Source organism: Ursus maritimus, unplaced genomic scaffold (assembly GCF_017311325.1).
Source record: "Ursus maritimus isolate PB19 unplaced genomic scaffold, ASM1731132v1 scaffold_1, whole genome shotgun sequence".
Lineage (NCBI taxonomy): Eukaryota > Metazoa > Chordata > Mammalia > Carnivora > Ursidae > Ursus > Ursus maritimus.
Genome location: NW_024423343.1, coordinates 78,744,936 through 78,770,168, shown reverse-complemented (window position 1 = coordinate 78,770,168; position 25,233 = coordinate 78,744,936). Strand labels below are relative to the sequence as shown.

General features: G+C 36.8%; 1 protein-coding gene and 1 non-coding gene across 4 annotated transcripts in view; one reads left to right on the top strand and one right to left on the bottom strand.

Moving 5' to 3' along the window:
- EPC2 (enhancer of polycomb homolog 2) overlaps window positions 1-25,233 on the top strand; it is a 117,290-nt gene that overhangs the window by 9,640 nt on the left and 82,417 nt on the right. The gene's annotated exons all lie outside the window — the stretch shown is intronic.
- Window positions 18,799-18,902, bottom strand: LOC121099997. Its single transcript, XR_005831725.1, has one exon. It is a non-coding gene; the product is annotated as a U6 spliceosomal RNA (small nuclear RNA).

Sequence of the window (25,233 nt, the reverse complement as noted above, 5' to 3'; positions counted from 1 at the left end):
TGGATACTTGGTAGTTCAATATTGTATTTGTTTTTAGAAGTGATTTTTTTTCTTGGATTATTTTAGTTGGTCATGGGGGAAAATCAATTTTAGTGAAGAAAATCTGTTCAGTGGGTGGTGTACACTAGAGAATTGAATGGAGAGAGAGAGACATTCTATTAAACCAGTGCACTCTGGGATGAACATTTAAGTTTGGAAACCTTGGAAAGCATGGTACTGAAGAGGGTAATTTTGCCATTTATTTGATCGTAGAGGTGTTTCTCGACTGGTACGTTTTTGGCAATTTGTTGGTTGTATGGGACTGTCACAGGCATAGCAGGAAGTTTATTGATACCCTGCCTGCTAATTTCTGGTAGCATTCCAATTGGGATAACCCCAAAATGTTTCTCCTTCAATTTCCAAATGGGGACTGTTGCATCTGATTTAAAAACCATTTTCCAAGGCTTCTTAACCTTTTGTGACTTGGACTTCTTTGTAGTCTGGCGAAACTCCTCAAAATGATTTTTTTTTGGAGTATAATTAACATACATTGTTACGTTAATTTCAGGTATACAGTATAGAGGTTCAGCAATTGTATACATTCCTCTGTGCTCATCAAGATAAGTGTACTCTTAATCCCCTTTATTTCCCTTTCCACTTTTTCCCTTCCCACTGCAACCACCAGTTCTCTGTATTTGAGAGTTTGGGTTTCGTTTGTTTGTTTTGTCTCTTTTTTTCTTTGTTCATTTGTTTTGTTTCTTAAATTCTACATGAGTGAAATCATAAAGTATTCGTATCTGACTGACTTCACTTAGCATTATACTATCTAAGTCTGTCCATGGTGTTGCAAAAATAGCAAGATCTCATTCTTTTTTATGGCTGAATAATATTCGTGTGTGTGTGTGTGTGTGTACACCACATTTTCTATTCATTCATCTATTTATGGGCACGTAGGTTGCTTCCATATCTTGGCTGTTGGCTTGTATATAAAGCTGCAGTAAACATAGAGGTGCATGTGTCTTTTTAAATTAGTGGTTTTGTTTTCTTTGGGTAAATACCCAGGAGGGGAATTACTGAATCATATGGTAATTCTACTTCTATTTTTTTTTTTAAAGATTTTATTTATTTATTTGACAGAGAGAGAGACAGCCAGCAAGAGAGGGAACACAAGCAGGGGGAGTGGGAGAGGAAGAAGCAGGCTCCCAGCAGAGTAGGGAGCCCCGATGTGGGGCTCGATCCCAGGACCCTGGTACCACACCCTGAGCTGAAGGCAGACGCTTAACGACTGAGCAACCCAGGCGCCCCTACTTCTGATTTTTTGAGGGATTTCCATACTGTTTTCCACAGTGACTGCCCCAATATACATTCCCACCAACAGTGCACAAGGGTTCCTTTTTGATCCATACTCTTACCAACACTTGTTATTTCTTATCTTTTTGATTGTAGCCATTCTGCTGGGTGTTAAGGTAATAGTTCATTGTGGTTTTGACTGGCATTTCCCTGATGAATAATGGTGTTGAGAATCTTTTCATGTGTCTTTGGCCGTTTTTATGTCTTCTTTGGAAAAATGTCTATTGCACCAAAAAGAGTAAAATAGGAATAAACTTAAGAAGGTGAAAGACCTGTACTCTGAAAACTATAAAACAGTGATGAAAGAAATTGAAAATGACACAAACGAAAAGATATTCCATGCTGATGGGTTGGAAGAACCAGTATTGTTAAAATGTTTGTACTACCGGGGTGTCTGGGTGGCTCAGTTGGTTAAGCATCTGACTCTTATCTTAGCTCAGGTCTTGATCTCAGGGTCATGAGTTCAAGCCCTGTGTTGGACTACACACTGGAAGTGGAGCCTACTTAAAAAGTTAATGCTACCCAAATCCATGTGCAGTTACAATGCAGTGCCTATCAAAATACCAATAGCATTTTTTTTTTAAAAGATTTTATTTATTTATTTGACAGAGAGACAGCCAGCGAGAGAGGGAACACAAGCAGGGGGAGTGGGAGAGGAAGCAGGCTCCTAGCAGAAGAGCCTGACATGGGGCCTGATCCCAGATCTCCGGGATCACGCCCTGAGCCGAAGGCAGACGCTTAACTACTGAGCCACCCAGGCGCTCCTACCAGTAGCATTTTTCACAGAACTAGAACAAATGATGCTGACATTTGTATGGAACCAAAAAAAACCTGAATAGCTAAAGAAGTCTTGAGAAAGAAGAACAAAGGTGGAGGCATCACAATCCAGGGCTTCAAGGTATACATACTACAGAGCTGTAGCAATTGAAACAGATGGTACGGGTACAAAAATAGACACACAGATCAATGGAATAGAATAGAGACCCCAGAAATAAACCTGTTCTTGTATGGTCAACTAATCTATGACAAAGGAGGCAAGAATATACAGTGGGAAAACTGGACCACTTCCTTACGCCATACACAAAAGTAAACTCAGAATGGATTAAAGACCTAGATGTGAGACTTAAAACTCCCAGAAGAAAACATAAGCAGTAATTTCTCTTACATGGGCAATTGAAACATTTTTCTAGATATGTCTCCTGAGGCAAGGGAAACAAAAGCAAGAATAAACTATTGGGACTACACCAAAATAAAAAGCTTTTGTACAGCTCAGGAGACCATCAACAAAATGACAAGACAACCTACTGAATGGGAGAAGATATGTCCAAATGACATATCTGATAGAGGGTTAGTATCTAAAATATATAAAGAACTTCTACAACTCAATATGAAAAAATGGGCAGAGGGCCTGAATCAGAATGATGTTTTAAATGCATAAAATAAAATTACATAAACCAGTTACATTGAAAGTTATCAAAATATTAAAACAATTTGTAATTTATACATTGACAGAATCTAGAGTTGAGTCTAATTATCTTAATTTTGAAGTGGTGATAAGTATGAATAATATTTTGACAAGTGCAACCACTGTAATATGACAACGAAATGATCTGTGATTTCTATTTTATTGGTAGTACTAGTATTACCAGTACTATTTTGCCTTTTGCTGACATTAGTAATTGAAGGAAATGTTAAATTTGGTAGAAGTTAGTGGAATTATAGAAATGATTATTTTCTCACCCAAGTTTATGGACCCCCTCAGTTCTTTCTTTGGTTGTTTTGAGGATCTGTGACTTGAGGTTCAGAACGCCTCAAGATTTTCTTTGGCCCAAGTGGCAATCCTATTCCTGTGTCATCTTTGTCCCAAATTCAGGCTAAAGATTTTATTTCCATTATTATAAAGAAGATGCTACTATAAACAATATGTTATCTTTGTGTTTAAAGCATTTTCTAGGTTTTTTAAATTGAAAAATAATAGACCCACATGATTTACAGATAAAAACTTAATAGCACAAAATGATACACATGAAAAGTAAGTGTCCTTCCTTCCCCACAATCCCCAGGCACTCTACAGAGGTAGCTATTGTTAGTATCATGTATGTCTATCCTAAAAAACCTCTAAACAAACACTTTTTACTACATAAAGGCAATTATTTCCTGTATTTATTTTATAAGTAATATGTGATCTTAGAGTTAGTTTCTTAATATAGAGTCATAAAGTCAAGTAATTTTGCTTTAAATTTTTTTTCCTTTAAAATCTCTGAGGAATTGAGAATTGGCAAATTGCAGCTTTCTGGTTGAATTGTTTTTAAGTCTGGATATGAAACCTTAATTTTTTTTTTTTTTTTTAAGATTTTATTTATTCGAGAGTGAGAGAGCAAGCATGAGGGAGAGGCAGAGGGAGAAGCAGACTCTTTGCTGAGCAGGGAGTCTGATGCAGTGCTCCATCCCAGGACCTTGAGATATGATCTGAGCTCCAGGCAACCACTTAAACGACTGAGCCACCCAGGTGCCCCTGAAACCTTAATCTTTTATCCCTGTGTGGCAGTTTGGCTATCTGTGAGCCTTGCATTGTGTGTAGGATTTTTGTTTATTTTCTTATATACAAGGTAAATATTTTAAAGTCAGATTAACTATTGATTTAGTGGCTTGTCAGTGTATTTTCTCTATGAGTTATTTATGGCCTTAAATAGTTTTGGTCAGAAGAGCAACAGTAGGCTACCGTTTTGAAGAAAGCGGTCTTATTTCTGGTTATCTGGTTATCATGTTGGTAAGCTGGATCTTTCATACAGACTGCATGAAGTATGTGTTTATTCATTCAGTAACTATCTCTTTGAATACATGGACCATGTCTGTACTTTTGTATCTTATTACCATCTGGTACAGTGAATGACATATGGTAGTTGTTCAGTAAATGTTTGCTGATGGAATGAGCAACACCTGCTGTGTACTTTAGATTACAGAAAGGGTAAGATGTGGTACCTGCCTTCAAGCAGTTTATAGTCCCACAGAAAAGAGTTGCACATGGATGACTCTGTATAAGGTTTAATGTGATATGTAGAAGATAAAAATGATATTGTGGAAATTTGTGTCACAGGGGACATGATTTGGACAACAGTATATTTGAGTTCATGTAATAGCTAATTGAGTATGAGTTACTACTGAGGGGCGCCTGGGTGGCTCTGTCATCTGCCTTCGGCTCAGGTCGTGATCCCAGGGTTGTCGGGCTCCCTGCTCAGCGGAAGGCTGGCTTCTCCCTCTCCCTCTCCCCCTCCCCCTGCTTGTGTTCCCTCTCTCACTGGCTGTCTCTCTCTCTCTCTAATAAATAAAGTCTTTAAAAAAAAAAAGACACTACTGAGTTATTTTTTACAAATTAGTTTTGAGGTTATTTCATATGCCAGGAAGCCATGAGATTTTTTTAGGTGCATGCATGGCATTGCTTTTCATGTTGGAAAGTCTGTGATGCCCCACAGAGTTGTTAGAGGGTTGGAGAATTGTGATCTAGTATAGAGTCACCTTTTAGGGTAGGTAAACTTGTGTTAAGAGCAATTCCTGGGGGCACCTGGGTGGCTCAGTCAGTTAAGCGTCTGACTCTTGGTTTTGGCTCAGGTCATGACCTCAGGGTTGCGAGATGGAGTGCCCCAACAGGCTCCGCGCTGGGTGTGGAGTCTGCTTAAGATTTTTTTCTCTCTTCGTCTCCCCTCCCTATCCCCCCTCTCTTAAAAAAAAAAAAAAAAAAAAGCAATTCCTGTTTAAAGAGGTCTGGGAAAAGTAACTTTGTGATATGGAGGATGACCTAAAGAAATAGTGCTGCTTCATTATTATACAAGTAATGTGCAGATTTTATTTTGGTTTAAAGTACAGAAGACACTTTCCATAAAGTACTTAGATGATTTTCTGTACATTATAGGTGCTTCAGTCAGTAGTAGTTCTTCTTCAGCTTTGTCTGAAATATCAGCTCATCCATCTTAGAGTTCATCAGGGCTATCAGAATACCTCCAAAAGAAATAAAAAAGATTTAGGTCAGTGATTCCCAAACTTTGTCATGCATCAGAATCACCTGGAGGGCTTGTTAAAACACTGATCACTGGGCTCCATTCTGATATTACAGTTTTTAATGGGTCTGGAATGGGGCCTGGGAATTTGTATTTTTTAACATGTTCCTCATGCTGCCTGTCCAGTGACCACCCTTTGAAAACGACCAATTTAGGAGAGACAATAGCAGTTCTCATCTTGACCACATAGAATAATCTGGGATGCTTTTGTAAAATACATGTACAGAGCTTACCCTAGATTTAGCAATAGAATCACAATTTGTGGGTGATTTTGATTCTAGGTAGAAGAAAGGGTTAGTATGTGTGCCCATGTCCCTGCCTGTCTGCCTTGCCATTTTACCACTCCTGTCAGAGGTATTTCTCTCTGCTCTAAGTAATTCTTTGGCTTTTAAACTTTTTTATTGATCCATTGTGTATATGTGTAACCAAAATAAAGTACACCTTGACACACAAATATACAGTTAATCCCCCCACCCCCCGAGTCATGTTCTGTAAAGTTGCCGTGAACAATGAATTAGCGAATACTGAACCATCGCTTCTAAAGGAGATACAGGCCTGGAATCCTGTGAACCTCTGGTCATAACATTTTTATCAGATCAATGCATAATCTTGTTTTATGTATGTTTCTGTTTTAAAGATACTTTATTTAACATATATTGTTGATTCTTGGCATTGAACTCAAAGCCAGCAGCATTCTAACTTGTGCCTGAATGAAGCTTTTCTTAACACACGTATTTTCTCTGTAAGGCGCATCACAGCATTCTTGTGCTTAGGAACACTAGACAGTACTTCAGCACTACACTTGGGGAGCCAGTAAACAATGACATCAACAAAAAAAACACAAAAATGCAAAAAAGTGGCACTAAAAAGAACATTGGAAGTACACTTGTTTACAGTGTGAGAGCTGAAACAAGGAGAGTGTCACCTTGTTTGACCTCAGCTGGAAACAGATGACTGGGGAGACTCATATGCAGCTCTGTACATTCTTTGAATGACTGTGAAAGTACTGCACTTGGTGATTTGGGGGTCACAAATTTTTGTGAGTAGGTGAATTTGCAAACAGAATTTGTGAGTAATGAGGATTGGCTATACGTATGTTTTTCCCCTTTTCATTTCGATTTTGTTAAATGAGCTACTTACTGATTTTATGATTCACTAGAGATTCCACCCACAGTTTGAAAAACAGTGTTCTGATTCAGCAACATTTGTTATATGTTATTTACTAGTTGTGCAATGATAAGTAGCAAGTGATATTAAACTACATATATATGTAATTTCTTTCATTTGGAGAATACAGGGTTTACTGATAATAGGGAGCTGTGGGTTTGGAGGGTACATCATCAGGTTTGTATTTGTAAAGTATCACTGATAGATTGTGGAGGGCATTGCCTGGGTGGCCGTGGTTGGTGGCGGTGGCGGCTGCAGCAGCAGCAGAGGCAGCAGACTAGAGACTAGGCTAGTTATAAAGCTAATGCAAGTGGAAATGTAATTTCTAGTTATGTATTTTCAGCAGATTTGTGACAAGACAATTTGGATGCCTTGTGGATTAGGGGATTTCAATTAAGTCTTAATTTTATATCAGGGATTCTTAATTGAAGTCTGTGGTACCTAGATAGACTTAATGGGGTCTGTGAATATTGATTTTTTTTTAACCACAGTTATTTATGTATGTCTCCCAATTACTCCCCTCATCATCAGATTATTAATGAAGTAAATGACCTAGAGGAAATTAAGAATTACATTTTAGTAGATAATACAGATTACTTTTCTCATTATTAATCCTCATTGCATTTGAATAACAAAGTTCTAAGTTTTCTGAGAATTCTAAGGCATTTAAAAAGCTTTAGACTGAGTTTATATTGTTGTGAAATGTAGAATTTTTACATGGAAGCATGTCACTGAGGAATGTAAATGTATCGAATATAAGGAAAATTCTTTATTTTAAGCACAAAATTAATATTCACATATTGTTTGCCTGTATTACAGTCGATTTGTGTTTAGAAGCAGTGGCATAATTAAGATTTGCCTGACTTGTTATTTGCTGTTAGGAAGCACAGGAAGGTACTCATTCTGTAGAGTGGTAAAGCAGTACAGAATGATCACTGGAAATGTGCTCAGCCATTTGGAGCATATCTTGACGTAGCTAGTATCTGTAGATTGGAAAAGCAAAACCCCAAAACATCCTTGTTTTAGGTTTTTGAAAATACCCACCTCTTCATTATAACGGTATTATATATGCTTATTTGTAAAACATTCAAAATATACCAAAAAAGTATAAAGAAGAAAATACAGATTCCTTGCAGTCCTGCCATTCTGAGATATCCATGGTTGACCTTTGGGTGGATGTACTTTCTTCCATGCTTTTCCCGCCCTCTGTAATTGTATATTTATAGGTGTGTGTATATGTATATATGTGTATATATGTATATATGTGTGTGTATATATATATATATATATATATATATATCTGTATGTGTATGTGAGAGAAAGAAACATTTGCTTTTTATTTTTAACCTGTTCCTTTCAGATTAAAAAACCTGTGGAAAGACTGACCCATCCTGAGTCTTCTTGGCAATTAGTGGATTACCCCAAGTCACTGTAGCCTGAGGGGTGGATGGTGTAAGAATGGCAGTTTGGATTTTAATCATTGGTGTAAACGGAGTTCGGAAGGAAGGAATAGTGATTCCTCAAAACAAGGGAATTTAAAGCATAAATACAATTGTTTAAAATGTCCGTGGGATAGACATTGATTTTAATTTATTGATACTGTAACTAGGTTGTGTTCCACTGTATATATTTACAGTAATTTAATCAGTTCCCTTTTGATGAATATTGGTTGTTATGTAGCCAAAGTTTTCAGTTCTTAATAAAAAATGCTTCGGTTTTTTAATTGAAATTAAGGTGTTTTGCCTCCTCTCTCAGGTTATTACCTTGTTTTCTTCTAGAACTTGTATAATTTGTTCTAGTTCACATGGCTCTGTAGATCCTTTTTTTTTTTTTTCATCTAAATGGAGGTCCAGTTGTCCAAACACCATTTTAAAAAAAATTTTTTTTCTTCCTGGTTTGATATACCACTTTCATCATCTTTGAAATTTCTTGGGCATTTGGATTTATTTTTTAATTTTCTATTGTGTTTCATTGTGCAGAAGATCTGCTGTTTTATTTTTAAATTTTTTTGAAGATTTATTTTTTTAATCATTTCATTATTTTGTCATTATATATTTATAAATTTTAAAAGATTGTGGTGAGGCTAGTTACTTCTTCCATTCTTATTGCTCTCTTTTTTCAGAGTTTTCCTTACTATTATTGTTTGTTTATTTTTCCGTATGAACTTTATAATTTTTTCTAACTCGAGGAAGAAAATATTGGAGTTTTTATTGGCATTTACCATACATTTATAAATTATCTTATAGAGAATTGACATCTTTGTGATGTTGACTTCTTATTCAAGAACATGGTTTGTCTCTTCATTTGTTGAAGTCTACTTATATTTATTTTTTTTCCATTTGCTTTGCTTTTGGTTAAGCTTGTTTTTGGTTAAGCTTATTTCTGGGAATTTTACCTACTTGATTACTATTGTAAATGTCACCTTTTTCCATTATGCTTTATAACTTGTTATTGTTTGTTTTAAAAAACAACTTTTATATGTTAACTTATATCCTGGGACTTTAAGTTACCTGACTGTAGTTGTTTTGCATTGATTCTCTTGGGTTATTATACAGATACAGGTATCATATCACTTGCTTACAGAGGTAGTTTACTTCTGCATTTCCAAGTAGTATGCTTCTAATTGCCTTCCCTTATTTAAAATTTCCATTGGAGGGACACCTGGTGGCTCAGTCCTTAAGCGTCTGCCTTAGGCTCAGGGAGTGATGGGATCAAGCCCCACATGAGGCTCCTCTGCTGGGAGCCTGCTTCTTCCTCTCCCGCTCCCCCTTCCTGTGTTCCCTCCCTCGCTGGCTGTCTTTCTCTCTGTCAAATAAATAAATAAAATCTTTAAAAAAATAAAATAAAATAAAAAATAAAATTTCCATTGGAGATTACTTCCATTCCATGTTGAATAGTAGTGAAGATAATGGGCATCTTTGTTTTGTTTCTTACTTCATTGTGACTGTCTGTAGTGTTTCTCCATTAAATAAGATGTAGATTATCCTAGACTGATTTATAGATGTAGAAAACAAAAAGGGGGGGCACCTGGGCGGCTCAGTCATTTGAGCATCTTTCTCTTGATTTCAGCTCAGGTCATGATCTCTGACCTGTGTCAGGCCCTGTGCTGGCTTGGGGCCTGCTTAAGGCTCTCTCTCTCCCTCTGCCTCCCTCCCCCCACTCAGGTGCTTTTCCCCTCCATCTCTCTCTCTCTCTCTCAAAATAAATAAATGAAAATTAAAGAAAATGCAGTAGGCATTTATAATAGAATATAATAAATATATTTGTGATTAATAAATGTAAAATCTCCAGTGTTGCTATCATGAATGAGTCCTGATTATTTTCAAATGCCTTCTTGAAATTTACGGAACTTTTCCCTTCAGATCTGTTCATTATTGATGAATTGTAATATTGAACCATCCCAGTATTTGTGGAATGCACCCCATTTAGTAATGAAATACTATTTTTAAAAATGTTTTTAGCCGTATTAACATTCTTCTGTAAAAGGACTTAACAAGTTTTGGCGTCTCGTTGGCCCAAGGTGGCCACTCCATAACTTCTAAATTTATATCTATTTAAGCAACCATCTCTGGCTAAGAATGGTGATTCACCCTCGTTTCTGACTTTCCTGGAGATGGAATATGATTGGCCTAATTAAGATAAGGTATCTAGCCTGATTCAGTTGACTGTCTTTGAGGTAGGGTGAGATGATTCACCTATTTGGTGGATGGCAACACACTCCTGGGGAGAGAATGGTAGTTGAGAGAGCAGACATTGGTGGGAGTGAAACTGATCCCTCAAAAGGTGTCTAATTGTAATTTTATATTTCAATACCACAGTTTATAGTTATAGTTAGCAGAATTCCAGGTTTTACTGAACAGAGTAAGATTTCTCAAGTTGTATTCTATTACTGGATTACCACTGGCTTTCTTACCTACTCTATAGGACATGTTTTCAGTGGTTACTTGGAGTTAAGAAGGATCCTGAAGGGCCCTCCAAGTCACCTGCCACTGCCACTGCCCACCCCACCCCAAGGGGGAAGCTCTTATTTTTAGTATAGGCACACAGTTGCATATATCCAATTCTGACATTTATTTCAGTGTTTGGGTTTTTTTTCCCCACACCAAGCAATTGTCTGACACCAGGGGAATGTCCTACAATTCAACTCAATTCTGACACTATCTGGAGATAGCATCAGATTGCACAAGTTCAGGGCTCAGTTCTGTAAGACTGCTCCCCTCCCCCACCTCCAGATGCCAGTCACAAGTCCAGACTGTCACCTGTGCATCTGACCAACTGGTTATAGATTGGAGTATCCAATTACCACCTCCTTGGGTTCAATTAATTTGCTAAACTGGTTCACAGAACTCAGAGACACATTTTACTTGATGGTTACTGGTTTATTATAAGTTTATTATAAAAGGATAAAACTCAGGAACAGTCAGGTAGAAGGAAATGCATAGGGCAGGGTAAGGGAAATAGGCATGGAGTGTCCATACCCTCTCAAAGCATGCCCCTCTCCCAGCACCTCCATATATCCATCAGCCTGTAAACTCTCTGAAACCAGTCATTTCGGGATTTTTTTATGGAGGCTTCATTACATAGGTGTGATTGATTAAATCATTAGCCATCGGTGATTGATCTGCAATCTGTAGCCCTTCACCTCTCGGGAATTAGGGAGTGGGACTGAAAGTTCCAGCCTTCTAAATCACATGATTGGTTCTTCTGGCAACCAGCCTCCATTCTTAGGTGCTTTCCAAAAGTGACCTCATAACATAAACTCAGATGTGTTTGAAAGGGATTTGTTAGGAATATCAAGACACACTTATCACTTAGGAAATTCCAAGAGTTTTAGGAGCTCTGTGCCAGGAATGGGGACAAAGACTGAATATTTCTTGTTATCATAGTATTACTTGGAGTTTCAAAAGTTAGAATTTATATACTTATCTATAGTGACATTATTTTGTTTAGCCAGAAGTTTATATTTGAAAGTTATCTTTCTGAAATAGGTTTATTGGGGCTCCTGGGTGGCTCAGTCAGTTGAGTGTCTGCCTTGCTCAGATCATGATCTTGGGATCAAGGCCTGCGTCAGGCGCTCTGCTTGATGGCGGGTCTGCTTCTCCTTCTCCCTCTGTGCCTGTGTGTGTGTGTGCGCGCACGTGGTCTCGCTCTCTTAGATAAATCTTCAAAAAATAAAATAGATTTATTGAGGTATATTGATGAATAAACTGCACATACTTAACATGTACAATTTGTTGATATTTGTGTACACCTTAAAAAACATTAATGAACATATCTATCACCTCCAAAAGTTGTTTCCTCATGCTTCTTTATATGCCGTCTGTCCTTCTGCAGGCAAACGCTCATCTGCTGTCACTGTAGATTGGTGGTTTACATTTTCTAGACTTTTTATATAAATGGGGTCAAAAAGCATATATTCTTTGGTTTCTTTCACTCAGCATAATTGTTTGAAATTCATACATATACCATGTATCAATTACTTATGTCTTTTTATTGCTGAGAGTAGTCCAAAATTTTATGGATATACCAGTGTATCCACTCATCTGTTGATTGGTTTTTGGCTGTTACAAATAAAGCTGCTATGAACATTTCTGTACATCTGTTTTCATATGTTTTGGGTATATACCTGGGAATGAAATGGCTTGATTGTATGGTGGGTATATTAAAACTGTTTAACTTTTCTAAAAAGCTGTTAAACTATTTTCCACAGTGATTATACCATAAAGATACCTTTTGTGAGATGCATAGTTGAAAACCTTGCTGTTCAGAGTTCAGTCTGTGGATATGGCATTATCTGGGAGTTCATTAAAATTGCTGAATTTCAAGTCCTATCCTACACCTCTTGAATCAAAAACGTGCATTTTAAAAAGATTGCTAGGTGTTTCAAATGCACATTAGAATTTGAGAAGCCCTGGTTTAGAGCAGTAGTCCTCAACTCCCCCCGCCCCCCTTTTCTGCAACACCTGAAGGTTTTGATAATTTCTGTGAAATTCTGAAATGAGTCTGGGAGATGCTGAATGATTTTAAAAGTCTGATAGATGATATTGATAAATGCAGAGTATTCTGTTCCCCCACCCCCACTCCAAAGATTGCTTCCATTATACTGATTTTTACTTATGGCAGTAAAGTGTTCGTCTATTGCCCATTTCAAATTTGGTAGTTTCCAGAGGAACTGCTTCCCAAGCATTTTTCAAGTATAGAGAGCTGTATAGCCTGGCACAGTTTTTTTGTGGGTGAGAGATACTCATTTTCTTTTTGTGTAATTTCTTGGATGAGTGAATCCATTTGCTAGCTGTTTTTTTTTTTTTTTTTAATGTTCTTATTTTTACTTTGCATAACCAGTGATCTAATTCTTGGTTCTCACGTATAGGTGTCTTGAAATTTTCCATAAGAATTATCTCTCTTAGTATTTAAGAAATGCAAAATAATGTCAGAAATGCCTTTGTTAATCAGTAGATAAATGAACTGAGTATCAAATAATGTTTTTTAAACCCATGTGTCAGTGATCTGCTTTGTTTACTGTTTTGAATTTTCTCTACTAACTCATTTCTGTTGTTGCTTGGATATTTAAGAGCAAGCCAGCCACTGATGTTACTGTCACCTTCCTAAATTAGTGTTGATGTTGAAGGTCATGGTCTTAATCAGCATTAGGAAATCCTCAGTTTAAAACAAGGTTTCAGAAAACCAGCAATTAGATAACAAAAGATTAAACATTTGTTACTTTATGAAGTGAAACTAATTAATGTTATATAACTTCTAATTGAGTTGTTTTCCAACAGTTGATTTGTAAGTCAGGTATTTGAGAATTATAATAGGTATGGTAAATGTTTCTATATAATAAGATTGCTTTCACGTTTACATTTCTGCCTTAGATATCAGTTACTCCAACCATGAAGGGCCTCTCACCACCTTTTCTTCCTCATATCCCTACAGGCAGTTAAGATGGAGAAGCTGTGGGTGATTCAATTCTTATTCATTGAACATTTAACACAGCTGTTTTTCAGAAGAGAAAAATCTTTACCATGTTATTAAATTCTAAAAGAAATTTATTGCAAATGGGCACTTATCTTTTTAGTTGATAAATGTCTTTAAATTCAGTTTCATACAAAAAAGCAGAACCTTAGTAATGTGACTTTATTGAATTTTTTTTTTTTTTAAGCTAAAGCTGACGTATGTCTTTGGGAGGCAAAATTAATGAAATACATATAACTTTACTTACAAAAGCAGTATTTAGAATATTGGAGGAATGGATGGGTAGCATGTTGAGAGCAGATATCCCCGTCTTCCTAATTTTAAGAGAGAAGCACTTACTATTTCACTTAAGTATGATGTGATTTTTGTTTTTGGTAGATCCTCTTTATCAGATTGAAGAAATTCCCTTATATATTTTTAGTTTTCTGAGAATTTTAGAAAGGATGTTGAATTTTGTAAATGCTTTTTCTATGTATAGAAATGATCATGGCATTTAAAAAAATTAATACGGTGAATTATATTGATTTTGAAACAAATATTGCCTTCCTGGGATAAACCCCATGTGATTATGTTTTATTCTTTCAACGTGTTGTTGGATTCTTTTTGCCAAATTTTTATTTGGGAATATTGCATCTATGTTTACAGGGGATATTTGTCTGTAGTTTTCTTCTCTTGTAATGTCTTTTTCTGGTTTTGGTATCAGAGTAATACTGGCTTCATAGAATGAGTTGGGAAGTATCCCTTCTACTTCAGTATTATGGAAAAATTTGTGTAGAGTTTGTGTTATTTCCTCCTCAAATATTTTATAGAATTTGCCAATGAAGCCATCTGTCCCTGGAGTTTTCTTTATATGAAGGATTTTTGACTGTAGTTCAGTTTCTGTATTAGAGGGTCGTTCAGGTTATCTATTTCTTCCTGAGTGAGCTGTGGTAAAAGTTTCTTTCAAGGAATTTGTCCATTTCACTTAAATGACGAGTTTATTGATGCGAAGTTCATAATACTCTCTAAGGTGATGTCTCCTCTCTTGTTCCTGACATTGGTTATTTGTGTCTTCCCACTTTTTTCCTCATCAGTCTGACTAGAAGCTTATCAATTCTTTTGATTTTGTTAAAGAACTAACATTTGGTTTCATTGATTTTTTTTTTCTGTTGATTTTGTTTCGGTTTCATTGATTTCCACTTTGATCTTGATCATTTCCTTTCTTCTGCTTACTTGGGTTTAATTTGCTCTTTTTCTAGTTTCTTAGGGTGGAAAGCTAATTTAAGGTCATTGATTTGAGACCTTTATTTTAATATAGGTATTGAGTGCAATACACTTCTTCATAAGTGCTGTTTTAGCAGTATTTTGCAACTTTTTGTTTAAATTTTCATTCACTTTAAGATACTTTGTAGTTTGTCTTTTGATTTCTTCTTTGACCCTGGGGTTATTTAGAAATGTGTTAGTTTCCAAGAATTTAGTGGTTTCACAGAGCTCTTTCTGTTATGAATTTCTTCTTCTTCTTTTTTTTTCCTATTATAAATTTCTAACTTCATTCCATTGTGGTTTGAGAACATATGGTTTGAATTCTTGTAAACTTTTTTGAAATTTGTAATATGCTTTTCAGAATATGTTCTGTCTTGGGAAATGATTCCTGTGAACATGAAAAGAAGGTGTATGCTGCCTTTGTTGGGTGGAGCATTCTCTAAAAGTCAGGTTAAGATAGCTGGTAGTGTTACAGTCTGCAGTATCTTTGCTGATTTTCTGTCTAGTTGTTTTATCTATTATTGAGAATATGGTATAAAAACCTCTGTAATTGTGGGTTTGTCTATTTACCCTTGACGTCATACTGGTTTTTGTTTCATGTATCTTGAAGTTTTGTTATTGGGTGCATACGTGAGTAGGGTTGTTATGTCCTTTTGTTCGATTGATCTCTTTAAGCATAATGAACTTTTTTTTTTTTAAAGATTTTATTTATTCATCTGACAGAGATAGAGACAGCCCGTGAGAGAGGGAACACAAGCAGGGGGAGTGGGAGAGGAAGAAGCAGGCTCCCAGCGGAGGAGCCTGATGTGGGGCTCGATCTCAGAACACCAGAATCACGCCCTGAGCTGAAGGCAGACGCTTAATGACTGAGCCACCCAGGCGCCCCTGAACTTTTTTTTAAGTTTATTATTTTTAGTAATCTCTACACCCAGACTCATGACCCTGACTGAGATCAAGAGCTGCATGCTCTTTCAGCGAAACCAGCCAGGTGCCTCAATGAAATAAACTTCTTAATCCCTGGTGATACTCTTTGTTCTGAGATCTATGTTGCATGCTAATATGGCCAAAGTCTCTCTGACTAGTGTTAGCATGGTATATCTTTTTTCTTTTCTCTTTTTTACTTCTATTTAAATCTTCGTATTCAAAGTGCGTTTGTTTCTTCATATTCAAGCTGCTTTTCAAAGGCAACTTTTTTTTTTTTTTTAAAGATTTTATTTATTTTTTTGACAGAGATAGAGACAGCTAGCGAGAGAGGGAACACAAGCAGGGGGAGTGGGAGAGGAAGAAGCAGGCTCATAGCGGAGGAGCCTGATGTGGGGCTCGATCCCATAACGCCGGGATCACGCCCTGAGCCGAAGGCAGACGCTTAACCGCTGTGCCACCCAGGCGCCCCCAAAGGCAACTTTTAATAGGGTCTTGTTTTTATCTAGTCTCACAATCTTTGCCTTAATAGTGGTGTTCACGACATTGTTTATATTTAACATGATTTTCTAATTAAGATTTTACACTTTTAGAACAAGTTTGGGTTCACAGCAAAATTGAGGGGAACATACAGAGATTTCCCATATATTCCCTGTCCTTGCACATGCATAGCCTCCCCCGTCATCAGCATTTCCCACCAGATTGTTACAGTTAGTGAACCTACGTTGACAAATCATAATCACCCAGAGTCCATAGTTTGCATTAGCATTCTATGGATTTGAACAAATGGATGACGTGTTTTTCAATGCCCTAAAAATCCTCTGTGCTCCACCTTGTTTATCACTAACCCCCAACCCTCCATAGCCACTGATTTTTTTTTTTTTTTTACTATCTCCATTGTTTTGTATTTTCCAAAACATCATTTAGTTGGAATCATACAGTACGTAGCCTTTTCAGATTGGCTTCTTTCACTTAGCAGTATGCATTTAAGGTTCCTCCATGTCTTTTCATGGTTTGATAGCTCATTTCTTTTTAGCATTCAATTATATGTTCTGTTGTCTGGATGTGCCACTGTTTATCCATTCACCGACTAAAGGACATCTTGATTCTTTCAAGTTTTGATAATTATGAATAAAACTGCTGTAAATATCCATGGGCAGATTTCTATGTGGTCACAAATTTTCAGCTCCTTTGCATAAGATTCAAGGGCACAGGTGTTGGTATATGGTAAGAGAATGTTTGATTTGGTGAGAAACTGCCAAACTGTCTTCTAAAGTGACTGTACCATTTTGTATTACCACCAGTAGTGAATGAGAATTCCTAATCCCAACCCTGTTGCTCTACATCCTCGCCAGCATTTAATGTTGTCAGTGTTCTGAATTTTGGCTGTTCTAATAGATGTGCATTGGTATTTCATTTTAATTTGCTTTTCCCTCATAATATATGATGTGGAGCATCTTTTCATATGTTTATGTGCTATGTGTATATCTTTTTTGGTGAAATATCTGTTAAGATTTGGCCCAATTTCGGGGGTGCCTGGGTGGCTCAGTCATTAAGCGTCTGCCTTCGGCTCAGGGCGTGATCCCAGAGTCCTGGGATCGAGCCCCACATCAGGCTCCTCTGCTGGGAGCCTGCTTCTTCCTCTCCCACTCTCACTGCCTGTCTGTGTTCCCTCTTTCGCTGGCTGTCTCTCTCTGTGTCAAATAAATAAATAAAATCTTAAAAAAAAAAAAAGAATTGGCCTAATTTTTAAATCAGGTTGCTGCTTTTCTTATTGTTGAGTTTTAAAAGTTCTTTCCATTTTTTTTGGATAACAGTCCTTTATCAGTTTTTTTTCTCAGTTTGTGGCCTTTCATTTTTTTTTCACATTGAGTGGTTTTTTTTCACAGAACAGAAGTTTTTAATTTTGAAGTCTAATTTACCAATTTCTTTCATGGCCGGTACCTTTGGTGTTGTATTTTAAAAGTCACTGCCATACCCAAGGTCATCTGGATTTTTTTCTGTGTTGCCTTATAGGAATTTTGGCATTTTATGTTTAGGTCTGTGATCCCTTTTGTATTAATTTTTGTGAAGGATGTAAGATCTGTGTCTGGATTTATTATTTTGCATGTGGATGTCCAGTTTTTCCAGCACCATTTGTTGAAGACTTTAAAAAAAAAAAAGATTTATTTATTTTGAGAGAGAGCATGGACAGGGTGAGTGGGAGGGGCAGAGGTAGAGAGAGACCTAATCAGACTCTGTGCTGAGTACAGAGCCCAAGGCAGGCTCAATCTCACTATCCTGAGGTCACGACCTGAGCCAAAACCAAGAGTTAGATGCTTAACTGACTGCCACTCACGTGCCCCTTGTTAAAGACTTCTTATTGAGTTGTCTTATCCGTGAACATGAAATATCTATTTATGTAGCTCTTCTCTGATTTCGTTCCTCAGAATTTTGTAATTTTCCCTCATAGATACTGTATAGACATGTTAGATTTTACACCTAAGTATTTCATTTTGAGAAGTGTTAAGGTAAACGATACTGTGTTTTTAGTTTCAAATTCTACTTGTTCGTTGCTGGTATGTAGGAAAGTGATTTACTTTTGTATATAATCTTGAATCCTGCAGCCTTGTTATAATCACTTATTAGTTTGAGGACTACTTTGTCATTTCCTTCAGATTTTCTGTATAGATGATCATAATATCTGCAAAGGCAGTTTTATGTCTTCTNTTTCCCTATCTGTATACCTTTTATTTCCTTTTCTTGTCTTATTTCACTAGCTAGAACTTCCAGTATGATGTTGAAACAAAGTGATGAGGGGACATTATGCTTTGTAACTTATCTTAGTGGGAAAGCTTCGAGTTTCCCACCAGTAACTATACTGTTAGCTGTAGAATTTTTGTAGATAGTCTTTGTTTAATTGAGGAAGTTCCCCTCTATTCCTAGTTCACTGAGATTTGATAATGATTTTTGATATGGTTAGGTTTCACTCTGTCATCTTACCATTTCCCCTTCCTCCCTTCTTTCCTTCCTGTCTTTTCTAGTAGATTCTGTGCCCAATGTGCAGCTTGAACTTACAACCCCTAGATCAGGAGTTGCATGCTCTCCCGAATGAGGAAGCCAGGTACCCCTAAAAAATATTGAACACTTCACGGATTTGCATGTCATCCTTGTGCAGGGGCCGTGCTAATCTCTGTATTATTCCAGTTTTAGTATATGTGCTGCTGAAGCAAGCACTATTTTCTTTTTCTTCTGTTGTTTGTTTTCTTTCTCGCTTACTCTGCCTTCTTTTGGATTATTTTTGTGATTCCATTTTATCTCTGTTTTTGGCTTATTTGCTATAACTTTTTTAAAATTTTTGTTTTACTTTAAGTGATTGATATGGGACATGGTTGTCAGAGAGTCTGACTTATTTCCCAGAGGACACTTGATAATGTCTGGAAACATTTTTGATTTTCATACTGAGGGGTGGTAGGGGTGTTACCATCATCTCATGCGTAGAAGTCAGGCATGCTGCTAAACATCTTCCAGTGCACAAGACCTCCCACAGAAAGGCTTACCTTGTCCAGAATGTCAATAGAGCCAAGGTTGAGAAATTCTGATTTGGGGTTTATAATATACAGATCTTTCTTGACTTGACATGAGGCTATGTCCCACTAAACTCATTGCTAGTTGAATATGTTGTAAGTCAAGTGTATTTAATGCACCTAACCTACTGAACATCATGGCTTAGCCTAACCTACTTAGAACTCTTATATTAGCCTAGGGTTGGGCAAAGTCACCTAGCAGAAAGTCTTTTATAGTAAAGTTTTGAATATTTCATGTAATTTATTGAATACTGTACTGAAAATGAACAACAGAACGGTTGTTTGGGTACGAACAGTTGTAAATGTATAGGTTGTTTACCCTCATGATTGTGTGGTGGACTGGGAGCTGCAGCTCACTGCTACTGCTCAGCATCACAAGAGGGCATTTTACCACATATTGCTAGCCCAGGAAAAGATCAAGATTCAAATTTTGAATTATGGTTTCTACTAAGCGTGTATCATTTTCAAAGCGTGTATCATTTTCAAACCGTTATAAAGTGAAGAAATCGTAAGTTGGATCGTCATAACTCGGACTATCTGTATATCTTTAGTTTATCACAGTCTGTCTTTAAATGATACCACTTATATATAGTGTAAGAACTTTATGATAGTGTATTTCCATTTCTTCCTGCCCGGACCTTATGCTATTGTTTCCATACATTTACACCTAAAATAAACCCTATAATGCTTTCTTATTATTTTTATTTTAATAGCCAATTATTTTTCAAATACTTTTAAATAATAAGAGAAAAATGTAGGTATTTATTTCATAATTATTATTACTCCTTTCCATCAGTTTGTTTTATATTCAGACTTCCATCTGGTATCCTTTTCCTTCTTCCCAAAGGATTTCTGTTAACATTTCTTATAGTGGGTCTGCTGGTGATGATTACTTCAGCTTTTGCATGTCTAAAAATGTTATTTCCCAATTTTTTTGTGTAGCAAAGCACATAACAAATTTATCCTCTTAATAATTTATAAATGTAAATTACAGTATCATCAACTATATGGACATTATTGTATAACATCTCTAATGTCACCTTTGTTTTTGAAAATATTTTTGCTGGATATAGAATTCTAGCTTGACAGTTTTTTCTTTTTTCTTTTTTTAAGATTTTTTATTTATCTGCTAGAAAGAGACAGCAAGAGAAGGAACACAAGCAGGGGAGTGGGAGAGGGAGAAGCAGGCTTCCTGCTGAGCAGGGAGCTTGATGCAGGGGTTGATCCCAGGATCCTGGGATCATGACCTGAGCTGAAAGCAGATGCTTAACAATTGAGCCACCCAGGCACCCCTTGACAGTTCTTTCTTCCAGTATTTAAACAGTGGTGCTCCAGTCTTCTCAGTTGCATTGTTTCTTTTTCTTAAAGATTGTATGTATGTATGTATGTATGTATTTATTTATTTTGAGAGAGAGCGCGCGCGCACACAAGTGGGGGCAGGGGGGAGGGAGAAGCAGACAGGAGCCTGACATGGGGCTCCATACCAGGTCCCCAGGATCATGACATGAACCGAAGGCAGATGCTTAACAGGTTGAGCCACCCAGGTGCTCCCACTTGCATTGTTTCTGATGAGAAATTCAGTGTCATCCTTTGTTCCTCTGTGTGTAGCATGTTTTTTTTTTTTTCCCCAGCCTTGGTGGGAACAGGTGCTCTTTTTGGCCCTGACAGGCACTTTTCCTTCTAATCTTTTGGGATAGTTCTTTCTCCAGTGCCACTTAGTTTTTTCACAAACCTGTGCTGATGAGTACTGTGCTGAATACTGCAGAGAACTCTCTGCAGATCTCCCGGGCTCTCTGCATTTCCTTCCTTCTTGGCACTCTGTGAACCTTAGGTGCCTTCATCTTCTTAGATTCTTGTTTCCGTCTCTTCAACTCATGAAGTCTTTTATTTTAGGCTCTGTCTTAGTTCACTTTCATGCTCCATGGCGTAGAAACTTTTCCAGGATAGTAAGCTGAGGCAGTTGTGTTTTACTTCTTTTAAGTATCATTGTCCTTCATTGCCTATTATCCAGTGTCTGGAAAACCATTGTTTCAAATCTTGTCAGATTTTTTTGTTGTTGCTTTTGGTAGAAGGGTGAATTCATTTCCTGTTACTTCACCTCTTTTTCTTTGCAATATTTTTTAAAGATTTTATTTATTAGAGTGTGTGCATGTGCACAAGTAGGGGGAGCAGCAGAGGGAGAGGGAGAAGCAGGCTCCTCACTGAGCAGGGAGCTCAATGCAGGGTTCAGTCCCAGGACCCTGGGATCATGACCTGAGCTAAAGGCCAGACCTTTACCTGGCTGAGCCAGCCAGGCAACTCTGCAGTGTTTTTTGGTAATAAAATTCATGTAATGGAATTCACCATATTAAAGTGTACAGTTCAGTGGTTTTTACTATATTCAGTGTTGTACATCATAACTATCTTGTTCCAGAACACTTCATCACTCTAAAAAGAAATCCCATACACATTAGTCACTTTGCATCCTGTGACCCCTGCCACTCCCCAGCAACCACTAATACACTTTAATTCTCTGTGGATTTGCCTATATCTGGACATTTCCTGTAAATGGAATCATATAATATGTGGCCTTTTGTATCTGATGACTTTCACATTGTATAATGTTTTAAAGGTTCATGCATGTTGTAGTACTTCATTCTTTTTATGGCTGTATAATATTCCATTGTGTATTTCATTTTTGTTGGAGTGGAAGTCAGCTGTTGAATCCTTTTAACTATTTTCTCTCCCATGTAGTCCATATTTGGCCTCTCCAGGTGATTTTAATATGCTTCCAGGACTGAGAATCAGATTTAGAAAGTTAGTACTAGACGAGAAGCAAATTTAATTAGAACAGGATAAGGACTTATCTAGAGTCTTTTTTTATTTTGTCTTTCTCATCTCTTCTTTTGATTATGAAAAAGATACCAGATCAGTAGTTTTAAAGATTGACACTGGTTGCTTTTTGTAATATGTATTATTTGAGTAAATTGTAGAAAATGTAGAGGAGAAAATAGAGACCACCTGTAATTTCACTAGTTAATACTTCCGCACATTTCTTAGCTGCTTTTTTTTTAATTCTACATGTATTCAATGCTATCATCTTAGCATTCTGTTTACCTTGCTATATTTGGTATTATCTTCAGTATGTGATTTTATTTCCTGCTTTTTCTACTTAATGCATAAGTATTTTCAGATTTCATTATTTTTCAAGAGGTCTTACATGGCAGTGTATTTAAAGCTTAGAAACATCTTACCAAACTGTTTTCCACATTATACCAGTTTACACTTTAACACATTCACTAGCACTCATTCTTGAAAGTGTTTTACTCATCATAATTTCACCAGCATTGTAAATATTGTCTTGCTAGCTTGTTTTGTTTACATTAACTTTTTGTTTCATCACGGTATTTTTTCTTCTTCATCGTCTTTTTTTTTTTTTTTTTTTTAATTTCAAGTGCATGCCCAATGTGGGGCTTGAACTCATGACCCGAGATCAAGAGTGGCATGTTCTACCAACTGAGCCAGCTAGGCGCCCCTTTTCTTCATTTTAAAAATCAACTTTATGGAAGTATAATTTACATAGTATAAAGCATTTCTTTTGTGTGGGGCTCTGTGTTTTCATAAACAAATGTACCTGTGTGATCACCATTCCAGACAATAAAGAGAACGTTTTCATTCCCCATAAAAGTCCGCTTTAACCCTTTGCAGTCATATCCTCCATCCCCATTTCAGTCAACTAATGATCTAATTTCGATCACTACATAATAGTTTTCTCTCTTCTTACATGTCATAAAGGGAACCATAACAGTATGTAGCCACTTGCATCTGGTTATTTCTCAGTGTACTTTTTTTGGGGGACTTTAAAAATAATTTCTATTATTGAAGTATAGTTGACACACAATGTTATATTAGTTTCAGGTGTACAACATAGTGATTCCACAGTCCCATACATTACTGTGCAATCTGGTTAGTCACCGAACAATATTACTACAATATTATCATATTCCCCATGCTGTACTTTTCATCTCTGTGACTTATTTTATAACTGAAAGTTTGTACCTCTAATCACCTTCACCTAGTTTGACCAGCCTCCTCCCCCAAAGTGGACTCATTTTTAAAATATTTTTATTTTATTTAAATTCAATTAACTAACATATAGTGTATTTTTAGTTTCAGAGGTAGAGTTCAGTGATTCATCAGTTGCACACAACACCCAGTGCTCATCACATCTCGTGCCCTCCTAATGCCCATCACCCAGTTACCCCATCGCCCCACCCTCTCCCCTTAAGCAACCCTCAGTTTACTTCCTACTGTTAAGAGTCTCTTAAGGTTTATCTCCCTCTCTGATTTTGTCTCATTCTATTTTTCCCTCCTTTCCCCCATGATTCTCTGTTTTCTTTCCTAAATTCCACATGTGAGTGAAATCATATGGTAATTGGCTTTTTCTGACTTATTTCGATTAGCATAATATCTTCTAGTTCCATCCATGTCGTTGCAGATGGTAAGTTTTCAGTTTTTTGATAGCTGAGTAATAGTCCAGTGTGTGTGTGTATGTGTGTGTGTGTGTGTGTGTGTGTGTGTACCACATCTTCTTTATCCATTCATTTGTCGATGGACATCTGGGCTCTTTCCATAGTTTGGCTATTGTGGACATTGCTGCTGTAAACATTGGGGTGCAGGTGGCGCTTTTGGATCACTTTGTATCATTTTGGTAAATCCCTAGTGTAATTGTTGGGTCGTGGGAAGCTCTCTTTTTAACTTGTGGAGGAACCTCCATGCTGTTTTTCTAGAGTGGCTGCACCAGCTTGCATTCCCACCAGCAGTGTAAGAGGGTTTTCCTTTCTCCGCAGTATACTTTTGAGATACATCATTGTTGTGCATGTCATCAGTTTGACCCCTCTTCATTTTTTTAAAAACTGAGTAGTATTCTAATGAACGAATCTATCCACTTTGTCTATTTACCTGTTGATGTACATTTGTATTCTTTCCAATTTGGGGCTCCTGTAAGTAAAATAACAGTTAACATCTATGTGCAAGTTGTTTGTGGACATGCATTTCACTTCTTGGGTACATATTTAGTAGGATTGCTGGGTCATATGATACATGTATTATTTTTTGTAAAGTTATTTGAGAGAGAGAGCACGCTCTTGTGAGAGAGCATGCATGGGGGAGAGGGTAGGGAGAGAGAGAATCTCAAGCAGACTCACTGCTGAGCAGGAAGCCCAACTTGGGGTTCTGTCTCAGGATCCTGAAATCATGACCCGAGCCAAAATCAAGAGTTGGATGCTTAAGCGAGTGATTGAGCCACCCAAGTGCCCCCATAATAAGCATGTATTTACTTTATAAGAAGCTGCCCAATAGTTTTCCAAAGGGGTAATAATCATTTGACACTCCCACCAACAGTTGGTGTTGTCAGTTTCTTACTTTAGTCATTTTGTGAGTGTATATCAAAACTTTCTGTGGGTTTATTTTGCATTTTCCTGATATAAAGTTGCTGAGCATCTTTTCAAGTGTTTATTGGTCATTACTATATTTTCTTTTGTGAACTGTCTGTTTAAGTCTTTGACTTGTTTTGTTAAAAAATTGGGTTGGTTTATTATTACTGAGATGTAAGACTTCTTTATATATTCTGCATAGAAGAGCTCTCACATATGTATTGTGAATATTTTTCTCAGTCTGGCATGTCTTTTCATTTTCTAAAGTATGTATTTTGAATAGCATAATTTTTGAATTTTTAGGAAGCCTAATTTATCAATTCCTTCATTTATAATGTGTGCATTTGTGTTCTAAGAAATCTTTGCCAAACCCAGGGTCACTAAAATTTTTCTCCTATATTTTCTTACGGATATTTTATAAGTTTAGGCTTTATATTTAGGTCTGTGATCTATTTTGAGTTAGTTTTTATGTAAAGTGTGAGGTAAGAGCATAGGCTTATTTTTTCCTAAACTCCTGTTCAGACCATTTGTGGAAAAGACTATCCTTACCCTCATTTAATTCCTTCA